The sequence below is a fragment of the Rhincodon typus genome, chromosome 7 (assembly GCF_021869965.1).
Source record: "Rhincodon typus isolate 14 chromosome 7, sRhiTyp1.1, whole genome shotgun sequence".
In the NCBI taxonomy this organism is placed as follows: Eukaryota; Metazoa; Chordata; class Chondrichthyes; order Orectolobiformes; family Rhincodontidae; genus Rhincodon; species Rhincodon typus.
The window spans coordinates 49,254,152-49,265,340 of NC_063338.1; the positions used below are offsets into that span (position 1 = coordinate 49,254,152).

General features: G+C 41.5%; 1 protein-coding gene across 1 annotated transcript in view; it reads left to right on the plus strand.

Annotated features, from left to right (window-relative positions):
• mylka (myosin, light chain kinase a) overlaps nucleotides 1-11,189 on the plus strand; it is a 376,415-nt gene that overhangs the window by 66,834 nt on the left and 298,392 nt on the right. The window contains exon 3 of the mRNA XM_048599211.1: nucleotides 2,334-2,475. The gene's annotated coding sequence lies outside the window, so the exon portion shown is untranslated. The remainder of the gene's footprint in view (nucleotides 1-2,333; nucleotides 2,476-11,189) is intronic.

The window sequence follows — 11,189 nt, forward strand, 5'->3', positions numbered from 1 at the left end:
GGCATGGTTACCTTGTCTTAGAACAGTAATGTTGCGACTACCTGGAGTTAGACCATCTGATGTCAAAGACTATCAGTGAGATTGCAGAATGCCTGAAAGCACACTTCTCTTGTGACAACATTCCAGACATTGTGATGAGTAACAATGGCCCACAGTTCATGAATGAAGAATTCAAGTATTTCATAAAGGGTTTGGAAATTCAACACTATACATCATCTCTACACCATCACTAGTCTAACAAAAAGGCTGAGGCAGCAGTGAAAATGACTGACGGGATCATAAAATGTTCGAGATAATCCAGCACAGACTTGTAAAAGGCAGCCTTTGATTGGAGAAATGTGTCCTGAAAGGCTTGGGAAGTAGTCCAGTCCAAAGACTAATGTCATGCCACACCCAAACTACACTTCTGAAAGTGAAAAGACTGCTGAAGCCAGAAGTATTAGCAGGCGTGTGTGACAAAATCAGGGTGCAACTACAGAAACAAACACAGAAAAAGTTGAAGAAATCGAGCAGGTCTTCGAGTCATGTCAGACTAAAATACTAACTCTGTTACTGTCTCCACAGAAGCTGCCGGACCCGCTGAGATTCTGCAGCATTTGTTTTGTGTTTGTTTCAGATTTCCAGCATCTGCAGTATTTTGCTTTTAGACATGAAGCCACAGTTTACTTTGATGAAACTGCTGAGCCATTGCCACAGCTAAACATTGGAGAATCAGTCAACATGCAAACATTCGATATTTTCAACATGAGTCAGGCCATATGGAAGTTAAAACTTGTGTTGAGCAGTTGTCACCTTGACTGTGTGTAGTGAACATGAACGATGTATCATTGCAACTGCAGACATCCAGCTGATCATGAGTTTGTGATTTCATCACCAGCACAGAGTACAGAACGACCAGAACCAGAGGTTCACTGTCCTCCAGCAACAGAAATGGATCATAAACAAGTTATAACGACAACAATACTCTCTACGGGAATGGCAGTTTCCAGACAATGCAAATTAATCACCCTCGGAATGAGCTGATACCAGACACACACACACACACACACACACACACACACAAAGAACCATTAGGACAGCTGCATGATTTAAACACTATGTATGCAATTATGTACATCAACTGATGGAAGTGAAACTGTCTCGAATTATCATGCAGTATTGTTAACGAATGATCATTTTCATTGTTGACCCTGTATTTTGGGTAACGTGACTGAACATGACAGCGCATGCAATTTTCTCTTTTTATGAGAAGGGGGATGTTTGAAAAAATGCCATTGTATTTTGTGCATTGGCTGGCTTGCTGCAGTCATATGACCTCTACCTCTGCCATAAGTGTGTTTGTTTGCTGTCTGTGAAAAAAGGGCCTAATTTAATCAATCTCTCTGTATAGGACACTACCCAGGAATTAGTCTAGTGAACACGCTGTGCACCCTCTCTAGGGCAGTTAAAACCTTGCAAGGCAATCAAAACTGCACAGAGTAATTACTCCACGGCTTCGCTGATGTTGTATCCAATTGTAGTAACACTACTCTAATACTAGAAGCCCTTTGTGGAAAAAACATTCACCTTCCTAATTATTTGCCCTACGTACATATTAACTCTCTGTGACTCATGAATGAGGAACATAGGGCTCTCTGAATGCAAACATTTCCATTTACGATTCAAAAATGTTGCAATATTCTTATTTTCTTCAAAAGTGGACTTTGTTCAATTACTGAGAAAATATGGTAAATTAGAAAAAAGTAAACATTGTGAACAATTGGTGAGAAACTTGATGTGAGATAATTCAATCCCAGTGTGATATAATCTCACAGTAAAATAGTTATTATTTGGGGTTGTAGACTATGACAGGGAAGCATGTTACCTATAATTTTAAAAATATGTACTACAATGTCGCTAACCAAATGTAGTCATTTAGATTGTTAAACTGGGTCTTTGATAAAATCCACGATGAAATCCCTGCTCTATCTTCATATATTGTCAGGTTTCAAACTAATCTTAAGCTTTTAGTCTCCTGATTAATGACTAAATGTACCTCACGAGTTGAGAACATTCCATCATATTTTCACTGCTCACATGATAAGATTTAAAGAATGAACCGCAGGGGACATTACTAAAGACTGTTACCAACACATACTTCCTGTAATTTTTGTCAATTTTTATAATAGGGAGTTAGATCATCAAACGGTATAAACATGATTTGTTCCTTAAATTTCTCTCTGTATTTTATTTGGGAAACAGGCATTTATTTTCGTAATAATATACTTAGGATTGAATTTGCTATTGAAAATAGCTTTTGGAAATTTACTCACTGCATTTTCTGCACCATGTAGATACAGTGTTCCACTCTGCTGCTTTGGAGTAACAAAAGTCTTGAACTTTCTCCCTGCTACTGGTTTGGAGAATCACCAGTTTCTTCAGGATAAATATCAGCATTCAAAGCAGAAGAGGGCAGGCATATTGTTTTTCATTTAGGTAAGATCCTCTCCTTTTCGTATTAGAGTTGCAAAGATGTTTGTTTACATAACTGCTGATCAACAACAACATTGGTCTTGTAAAATGCATACTTTGAGAAAAGATTGAGTTGACCCCTACCAACAACATCCTTATCCCGTATCCTCTTGTGCTTGCTAATGTCCATCAGATCTTGGTTAAACAATAATTTGATGTAAAAATTCTCATCCTTTATTTTAAATTTCTCTATGGCTTTACCACTTCCAGTGTTTATAATGTTGGGAGTGTCACTATTGACCTGATGCTGGACTGGTAAATATATTATGGTAAGATATTGTGGCGGCAGTGGCCTAGTGGTATTATCCTGAGCTGTTAATCCAGAGACCCGGATAATGTTCTACGTACCTGGAATCAAAGCCTGCTATGGCAGATAGTGGAATTTGAATTCAATACAAATCTGGAATTAATCTAATGATGACTGTAAATCTGTTGCTGATTGTCAGGAAAAACACATCTGGTTCACTAATGTGCTTTAGGGAAGGAAACTGCCATCCCTACCTGGTCTGGCCTACTTGTGACTCCAGACCCACCGCAATGTGGTTGACTCTGGGCAATTAGGGCTGGCATTAAATGCTGGCCTAGCCAGTGATGCCCTCCTTCCATGAACAAATTTTAAAAAACTCAATTTACTTATAACTACACTTTTAAACTCCCAAACCTTTGTTCTTTGGTATTCTATTATTCACAACAATCCTGCAGCTATTAATTCGCGAAACTGTACCCTCACTTTTACTTCTGATGAAATACTTAACAAAACCATGGGGTGGATATTACATGTCCATGGTATGTGTTTTATTGGTGGGGATGGGTGGAGGTTGTGGTATGTAAAATGGGCTGGGTGCCCAGTGCACCACCTTCCCTCCTACCTGCGAACTTCCATTACACAGATGTGGGAAGGGACTCAGGGTCAATTGAACTTGCTAAAAGCTGGTTCAACTGGTCAGTTAGCTCAGTTGGCTGGATGGCTTGTTTGCGATGCCGAGTGATGCTAACAGAACAGGTTCTGTTGATTGTACTGACCGTACTGGCTGAAGTTACTATGAAGGCCTTACTATATCGACCTTGCCTGATGAGTGGTGACCCTCATGCTAAACCACCACTAGTCATCTCTTTTTAATGAGAGAATAGTCCGATGGTCCTCTGGACTTTGGTGACTTTACCTTCAGTCTTCATTCACAGGATCTTGTGAGTTGGTTCTTGTACTGATCAGAAAGTTAATTCTCCACCTTTTTTTAGATGCTTGCACTGATTCACAAGAGATACTGGGTGGCTGTTTCACCTTTTAAAGTTCTCTGACTTATTGACTAAACATCACAACTTACAGCAAGTGCTGAAAGAAAGATAAACTGGTTTTCTTCAGGCTTACATTGGCTTTTCTACAAGAAACAGAGAGTGAGCTCCTGGGCTGGTGCTATTTTGAACAGCTTCTCTGTATCTTGTTCACAGCCTCAAGCTGACTTCAGTTAACTGATGACAACTCAACATAATTGTTGACAGCTGGAAGACCTTTGTCATTGATGACTGGTCACTAGTCCACAAACAATCCACAACTTATTGCCAACAAGCGCTCCATTTGCACAAAACCCTTTGGCTCCAGTTCATCTGCAACCACAAGCTAAAGCCAACAGCTGTGCAGACAATGTTGACGACATGAAGTAAATTGTTTGCTTTCAACCCATGCAGCAATCTTTGCAATCCCTGGTTTAAAAAAACAGTTCTTTTCTAATTTCAGTCTACAATTTAAAAAAAGCACAAAAAGGAAAACAACATAATCTTTACGGCAGCCTTTTAAAAATGTTTTTTGATGTTCGGAAAGGAAGGGGTGAGTTCAAAAGGTCCTTCTCATGCCCCCAGTGCCACACTATAACTGCCATCCACCCTGCCCATAGCTCCTTATGCCTCCTCATAAAAGATGTGGCACTCCAAAGCCCATACACCCACTGTACAATGTACTGCAGCAATGAACACTGTAGTGCCAATTGGATATGTAAAATTGCTTTAATAAAAGTAGTGACCAGTTAGTTATTTTCAACTTTCTTAACGTCCATGCAGACGATGGTTCACAATGTATTTTTAAAAATAATACATTTTTCAACAAATCAATATAAGTGTCAATCTTCTAGACATTTTCAAGTATCCACAACAAATACCCCAATGACTTCAAATCCTGTATAAATAAATGCTGTCCGTTTGACAGAACTGCCAATTAAGCAATGTTTTCCCCAGGGGTGAGCTTTTTCAACAGTCGAATGGATTTCTGAGTGCTCAACCTAGCCATATTATGCATTCTTGGTGTGGCAGGCTGGGTTAAAATTCTATCTTTCTTCTTGTTACAATCTCTTCTGACAGCAATAACTTCTAATGAGAAGTTCAAACTTCCAGTTAATAGCTGAATGAGTAACAGCTCAGGATTTCATAGTTTACCACTTTTGCTGTGAAAAATTCCTAACAAAACACTATTAACTAAGCACAATTTCTTTTCGTAAGCAACTTAAACAACAGAAGCAGTTCCCTATTTAACTTATAACATGACTAAAAATCTCCTGCGATAACAAGGTGTACAACTGGATGAACACAGCAGGCCAAGCAGCATCAGAGGAGCAGGAAAGCTGATGTTTCGGGTCTGCGCAGACACTTCTGCCATCTGCAATCCGACCCCACCACCAAAGACATCTTTCCCTCCCCACCCTTATCTGCTTTCCGGAGGGACCACTCTCTCCGTGACTCCCTTGTCCGCTCCACCCTCCCCTCCAGCTCCACCACACCCGGCACTTTTCCCTGCAACCGCAGGAAGTGCTACACCTGCCCCCATACTTCCTCCCTCACCCCCATCCCAGGCCCCAAGAAGACTTTCCACCTCAAGCAGATGTTCACCTGCACATCTGCTAATGTGGTATACTGCATCCGCTGTACCCGGTGTGGCATCCTCTACATCGGGGAAACCAAGCGGAGGCTCGGGGACTGCTTTGCAGAACACCTACGCTCGGTTCGCAATAAACAACTGCACCTCCCAGTCGCGAACCATTTCAACTCCCCCTCCCATTCCTCAGATGACATGTCCATCCTGGGCCTCCTGCAGTGCCACAACGATGCCACCCGAAGGTTGCAGGAACAGCAACTCATATTCCGCTTGGGAACCCTGCAGCCCAATGGTATCAATGTGGATTTCACAAGTTTCAAAATCTCCCCTCCCCCTACCGCATCCCAAAACCAGTCCAGCTCGTCCCTGCCTTCCTAACCTGTTCTTCCTCCCACCTATCCCCTCCTCCCACCTCAAGCCGCACCTCCATCTCCTACCAACCAACCTCATCCCGCCCCCTTGACCTGTCCGTCCTCCCTGGACTGACCTATCCCCTTCCTAACTCCCCACCTACACTCACCTTTACTGGCCCCATCCCCGCCTCTTCGACCTGTTTGTTTCCTCTCCACCTATCCTCTCCTCTATCCATCTTCTATCCGCCTCCCCCTCTCTCCCTATTTATTTCAGAACCCCCTTCCCCTCCCCCTTTTCTGATGAAGGGTCTAGGCCCGAAATGTCAGCCTCTCTGCTCCTATGATGCTGCTTGGCCTGCTGTGTTCATCCAGCCCTGCACCTCGTTGTTTCGGGTCTGGACCCTTCTTCAGAAAAGCTCCTCTGATGCTGTTTGGCCTGCTGTGTTCATCCAGCTCTACACCTTGTTATCTCAGATTCTCCAGCATTGGCAGTTCCTACTAGATCCAAAAATCTCCTGCTGTGTTTATATCTTACACCATCCCTTAAGTGAACAGTTCCTCCTCCAGGTACGAATCCAAAATGATTCTGTGCAAAAATTGATTGTTTCTTCTTTACTTTCCCAACTGAGTAATCTCTGACTCCAGAACTGACTTACGCTGTGAGAGCTTTCACTGTAGAGTCTTCCAACCCAGCCAAGCTAAATCCATTTTTAAAAATGGAGCCTCGTCAACTCAGTTACCTCAGTGTGAGTGCAAACTCTTTGACAAGTGCTACATTGTGAACAATCAGATCAGCATTTTCTTTGGTTCAGTGCAGGAGTGCTGCATCTGCCACATGTACTCTGCTTCCCAGATGGCTGAAGACCACACCCAAAAGAAAGCTGCCATTTTTCAGTGATATTCATGGATTTGTAGGGAAACCTGTAACCTAATCACAAAATAGCTTCCTCTGCTCCCTTCCTCATGGCAAATGAAAGAAATTAATCCAAGATCTGTGTAGAAATGCTAATTAACTATCTTCAATGCCATCTCCTTTTCATCTCGGAAGTCAATGAATAATTTATAGCACAACTGTTTGTAGCCTGATACTGAGGACACTCACTATGACTTTGGGAGTTTTATAGTCTACTCATGGCATACTCAGGAATGAGTATTTCTGTCTCAAAGCATAAATATCGTGCACCTTCTTCTGAGTAAAGCAATCCAAGCTTCCCTTTGATCTTTAACAATAAAAGCACTTATGTGGGCCAGTTTTCTTGATGCTCTTCATTTACTCTAAATTTAAAAATACAATCCCTACATATAAGAATCTTATAAACCTTATAATTGTAACGATATTGAAAGATGTCCGCTGAATTCACTTACAGTAAGACCTTTTCCAATTAAAGCAGAAGCTCTGTCCAGACTTAGAAATGGTGTGTTTATTGGTTTCAAGCAGTTTCTTGTGCCACACCCACATTGCTTCTCTTTTTGGTTTATCTACATTGTGCCAAAGTGATCTTTTGACCATTTAAATCCAGTTTGGATAGAAAAATGTTAATGTTAAATGTACTGTTTTAAAGCATGGTATTCACGCGAGTTTAATAAACTGGGCTTTGAAATGATAGGCAGTTATGATGCTAATGAGCTTGCTTTGATGTAGCTTCCCTATGAACTGTTGATGACAAGTTCTTCACTAGCTTGTCTTAATGCTTGATAAATGACCCATTGTGTTGGAGAATCATTGGTCCTGGCTTCAGCAGGGGATCTGGCAGGCTTTCCTTTTCTGGCCATGAACAGAAAGAGATAAAACAAGGAGACAGACACATGCAATGAGGCAGAAACAGATCTGAAAAGAGCAGAAGACAAGGAAAGGTAGTTAGAATCCATTTTACCCAAGTCAAATCATCAACCTGCTGATGCAGGGAAGTGTAGCATGCTCATTTTGTCAAAGATAAATCATACTAATGGAATTAAATGAGTCAGATAATAACTTTATTTTGGATGTATTGACTGTTATGAATCCGTCTCATCAAATGTTCGATAAATTCATCATTGGAGAGTTTGAAGACAATATCTCAAAGCATTTTCCCACCAATAATCCCCATCTGTTCATAAATAATAGTTTGCTACATGGTCTTTCCTATGATTCATAGTTGTCAACAGGTAACTAATTTTTGCTCCTTTTCTTGCCTACACTTTAACCGTACAAATCCATAGTCTTACCATCTCACTGAGCGCCTAATGAAATTGTTTTCAACTGAGATTTAGTGATTCACTGCAATGACAGCAACGGAAAGTAAAGCTGCTATGTTGCCATTCAGCTAAAGGCCATTTATGTATGTTATCAGATGTTAGGCAAGCTTGCACAAAAAAGATATTTCACTTTATTTGATTTGATCCCACCAGATATTGAGTCAGTTGTCCTCCTGTGTAGAAGCTGGATTTTTCTTAACACACCCTTAATAGCTAGGGTGATCCCAGCCAGATAGGTAACGATAAGTTTACCAGTGATCTGTTCTGATAAACAGCTTGTTCCTGTTCAGTTGCCACTTGAGAGTTCCTGAGTCTTTCCTCTGTCAATTTTTCATTTCGGCTTTTAGGACTAAAGTAAACAGGAATATGTCCTTGAAGTGAGCACTTGTGTACTCTGTTTGGCATATTGAAACCTGGCAAATGTTCATACATTTCTCAATAGCTTCAACATTGCCATCTGAGATAAGTTAATATCAAGAAAATATCCCAGAGAATACTGTAGAAACTCAGCAGGTCCGGCAACATCTGTGGAGTGGAAAACAGCGTTAACATTTCAAGTTCGGAATTACTCTTCTTCAGAATTCAAGAAGAAGCGCCATACTGGACTTGAAACGTTAGCTCTACTTTTCTCTTCACAGATGCTATCAGACCTGCTGAGTTTCTCCACCATTCTCTGTGCTTTTAGATTTTTCAGCATCCGCAGTATTTTGCTTTTATTTGACCAAGAAAATATCAACTGTTTGCATCATTTTCAAGGAGCAAATTGTTGTATAAAGGAGGAGGAAAGATCTTGCATTTTTAAAGCTGGTTTTATGATGCCAATATGACTCAAATTCCTCTATGTGCAGTTGAGCACTTTTTAAGTTTAATCACTGTTTGAACATAGGAAACATAGCAGCCAGTTTAGATGCACCAAGGTCCCACAAACGACGAAGAGATAATGACTAAATGATCTTCTCAACAAATATTATTTGAAGAATAAATATGCCCAAAATATAGTAGCATTTATTCTCTCTTTTCTTGAATAGTGGCATGGAAGTTTATTCATCCACCTGAATTTACAGATTGAGTGTTGGTTAATGGACCAGGTTTTGGGAGGAGTAGTAATCTCACACAAATTTGCCCAAGAGAGGGAAACAGAGTTAACGTTTTGGGTCCGATGACCCTTCCTCAGATCTGCTGAGCTTTTCCAGCAACTTCTGTTTTTGTGACCTATCGTTAACACTGCATTACTTACCTGGCCACATTGCCACCTTGCATCCTGGCACTCTATTCACCTGCACTGGACCCAAAACATAAACTTGGATTTCTCTTCACAGATGCTGCCAGACCTGCTGAGCTTTTCCAGCAACTTCTGTTTTTTTTTTTCAGATTTATAGCATTTGCAGTTCTTTTGGTTTTTATTACGGATGCCCGAGGGATGCCCAAAGGGGGTGGGGGTTAGAGGGGTGGAGGCAGATCAGGTCTGGAGTGGGGATATGAGGGTGGGGCAGGTCCCAGGGTGGCAAAGACAGATCAGGTTTGGAACAGGAATACGGGTTGTGGCAGGTCAGGAGTAGGGGAAGGGGGTGTCACTGGATCCCAGGGGTGAAGAAGAGCAGGTCTGGCGTGGGGAGAAAGGGAGGTAGGTTCAGAGCCGGGGAAAGGGATGTTGGGTGCAGGTGCAGAGAGGGGTGAGTCAAGTCAGTAACTGAGGTGTATAAGTGTTCTGGGACTTGTGTAGTTTGGGTTTGGCAAAATAGGTATGGGGTCAGTTGAGTAGTTACGCAGTAGCTAGACTATGTACTTAATCATCTAACCCTTTCCGAGTGATTATCTACTCACATTCATCAGAACCCTCCAAATTCTTGGATTTAAACAGAGACCTTCACAGGATTCCAGATGTAGAGGGATTGCTCAGTAGAAAATTCAGTTTCCTGGGGAATTCCTTCTGTAATGATTGCAACAAGGTCAACGAGGTAGACCTCATAGAATATGGGTTCCCTGATTGGAGCTGTTAATCTGGTTCAAACAGGGAGCCTTGGCTGACAGATAAAAAAGGGTGAATGTCAGAGATGCTGATACTCTGGTACCTGACTCAGAACAATGCAGCACTAAAGTCAAGAACTGTCCATATGTAAATAAAGGATGACTTGCTGATGTGATACCAGCCTCTGTGGAGCTATTCACCTTCAGAGTGCCTTACAGTGCAACCTCTGTAGGGACCCCATGCATAGCTCCAATCTAGATTGGAATAATGACTGTGGTCATTTGTAAATCTGTGCCAATGTTTTTCAGTAGAGAGCATTTCCGATAGTGGATCATCTTCTCAGTGTTGTGCAGAATTGCTGTACTAGACTTTGTTCATGACTGCCTGTGGCACTTAAACTCACAGTCCCTCTGATTCAGCCTGAGTGGTATCACTGATAGTAAGACACATATGGTTCTATTCAATTCCTGGAAATATAAATAATTGAAAATTTATTATGGAAAATCACACATCATAGAAAGAAAGAAAGATACATTTAAATTGAACTTTTTATGAACTCCTGATCTGCCAAAGTTCTTTACAGCCATCAATGTTATTAGGCAGAGCCCAGCTGCACAAGTGCAGAGCAGATAGAAAGCAAGAACTAGTGGTAGGAGACTCAGTAGTGATGGGTAGAGAGAAGTGTCCTTGCAGCCACAGATATGACTCCCGTGTTGTCTCCCTAGGGCCAGGATCAAGAACATGACTGAGTGGCTTTATGGTATTCTGACCGGGGTGGGCAAAGAGTAAGAGGTTGAACAACATAAGTAGGAAGGGGAATGTGGTCCTGCATGTTTTAGAGAGCTAGATAGCAGGTTGAAAAGCAGGGTGTTAAAAGCTGCAATAACTAGTTTACTTCTGATGCCACATGCCAGTGAATATAGGAGTAAGCGGACAGAAAGATATGCATGGTTGAAGAATTGGTGCAGGAGGGAAGGCTCTAGATTCCTAAATCACCGGGCCAGTTTCTAGCGAAGGTGGGACCTGTACAAATCTGACAGGTTGCACATGGACCTCAACAGAACCAACATCCTTATGTAAGGGTGGGTGGGGAATGTTCTAGTTCTATTGGTGGGAGTTAATCTAATTCGGCAGGGGAATGGGATACAGAGTGGAGGTATATTGTATAATCTATATAAAATGATTCAATATGTTGATCCCATCAACAATCTTTAAGCTTCAGCTTAACCAAATAGTTGGAACCTGACTTTCTATACAC